Source organism: Octopus bimaculoides, chromosome 3 (genome assembly GCF_001194135.2).
Source record: "Octopus bimaculoides isolate UCB-OBI-ISO-001 chromosome 3, ASM119413v2, whole genome shotgun sequence".
In the NCBI taxonomy this organism is placed as follows: Eukaryota; Metazoa; Mollusca; class Cephalopoda; order Octopoda; family Octopodidae; genus Octopus; species Octopus bimaculoides.
The window spans coordinates 43,412,680-43,415,062 of record NC_068983.1 but is presented as its reverse complement, the minus strand read 5'-3'; the positions used below and the strand labels follow the sequence as shown (position 1 = coordinate 43,415,062).

General features: G+C 36.1%; 1 protein-coding gene across 1 annotated transcript in view; it reads right to left on the bottom strand.

The window, feature by feature from the left end:
* Positions 1 to 2,383, bottom strand: part of LOC106875884 (beta-hexosaminidase) — a 67,047-nt gene that overhangs the window by 35,697 nt on the left and 28,967 nt on the right. The gene's annotated exons all lie outside the window — the stretch shown is intronic.

The window sequence follows — 2,383 nt, the reverse complement described above, 5'->3', positions numbered from 1 at the left end:
TATATATATATATATATTAAAAGGATGTGGTATAATACTATTCCACTGCCATACCAACAATCTAACGTACCTCCATCATCAGCTGCCCCACGGATATCATTATGGCTTCGACACCTGGACAGTACCATTCAATCCGGTACTGTCAACAGCACTAAAATAAATGTTATCTGCGGCCGTGCTGGAGCACCGCTTTTAGTCGAAGAAATCAACTCCAGGACTTAGTCTAGTACTTATTCTGTCAGTCTCTTTTGCCGAACTGCTAAGTTACGGGGACATAAACACACCAACATCGGCTGTCAAGCGATGGTGGGGGACAAACACAGACATACAAACACACACACACAAACACGTACATACACACAAACACGTACACACAAGGCTTTGGTCGGCCCAAGGCTATAGTAGAAGACACTTGCCCAAAGCGCCACGCAGTGTGACTGAACCCGGAACCATGTAGTTGAGAAGCAAGCTTCTTACCACACAGCCACATCTGCGCGTATACGTTCACGAACACACAAGTATGATGTAGCACTTAACTAGAAATTTATAAAACATTTTTTGTTTTGCATTTGAAGTTGTAGAAAAATATGATAAAAGCAATGCAATGTTTATCTCGTTGTGAGTATTCACTTCCACTGCAGCGGATATCTCAAGAGCAATCGGATTCTGAACCACCAACAATTCATCAAGAGAGCATTTTGTCGCATTGTCTTATCTTGATCAAATGCTTAGAAGCATGATATAAACTGCATTTTGTGTTTATCATACTTTCTTCCACATATTTGCGTCGTGCAAAAATATATTGTCAATACATTGTCACAAAAGACAGGAACAGAAAAATTTCTATTGAAATACTATATAAAAAATACACAAGTATAATGGAGGGGATCTAGTTTTTTCCATTCGTAAAATATGCATTTTTTAAAAGGAAGTAAAACACCTGAAAATCGGCTATAAAAATGTAGCCTTCCAGTTTCATTGTTTTGAAGGTATGATGTTGTGGAGAAAAAAATTGGAGAAAAAAGTTACAGAGATTTAAAAATCGAAAAAACTGCGTATTTTTAACCAATAATGAGACAGAAATTTTCTACGTTTAGTGGAGCGGTATCAACTTTAAGAGTGTACCCTGTGAAATTTATAGTTTAGCGTCTGACCTGCTCATTGTAGGTTTCTAAATAAACAGAAATACCTAATAAAATCAACATGTACCATCTTACTGTTCTTTTGTCTCTTCATTGATTGTATGTTTTTATTATTTTTAAAATCTATTATATTAATATATTTGTCTGCTTGTATTTACTTTATGCGTACTTCAGTATTATGTATACCTGCCATGTATTTATGTACATCGTTAATATATAAATGCATGTGTGTGTGTGTGTGAAAAGGGGGCGTCTGTCTCCAAAACTCCAAAGTTGAGTAACGTCTTCATGCTTGGATTTGTAAACTACGATAAGAATAACACTGGTTAACAAAGAATTTGTCCCAAGGAAAAGAATACCTGTATCTCATACGTTTTTGCATGCAGAATTCAAAAATAATCTTTGCTACTCTAAGCATAAGGCCCAAAATTTTAGGGGAAGGGGACAGTCGATTAAATCGACCCAGTACGCAGCTGGTACTTAATTTATCGACACCGAAAGGATGAAAGGCAAAGTTAACTTTGGCGGAAAGAATTAAAAAATAATGTCAAATTATCTGTATCACCCACAGTTTCTCTGTTCCACGATATTCCTCTCAGTCCCTGTTATGTGGGCTAAATTTCAGTTAAGATGTTGAAATGTGAAGCTAACCGTTTAAGAAATACTCCTAATTTAAATTTTTATGAATAGAATTAATCTAGGGAAATCATAAATCCAGCTATCTGAGTCATTGAGACCTAAAAACACATGAAAAGAAAAATATGTAAAAATACTAACACACAGAAAAAGCACAGAAAAATACTAACACATAGAAAAATATGTAATATACTAACACACAGAAAATTTAAAACATAACAGGCGGGTGAAATCAACATAGACTACAGCGGCACAGACAACAGTGAACCACAACATTGTTATGGTAACAAGCTGCTAATGCCACGCTGTCTGTTGATTGACTAAAATTACTCAAATTTCCCAACTTTAATTCCAAATAACATCAGATTCTTCAATTTACGAGGTAAAGTAATTGGTTGATCGTAATCAAAATTCAGAGTTGCATCGATACATCAAAATTGAAAGCAATCTGAGCGAATGAGAAAGACTAGAACCCGAGCGTTGTGAGTGTTTATTGAGCGAAAACTCCTAAAGCTCCACGAGGCTCCGGAAAGAGGTGGTGGCGAACCTTGTTGTACTCTTTCACCACAACTTTCTCTCACTCTTTCTTCCTGTTTCTGTTGTAC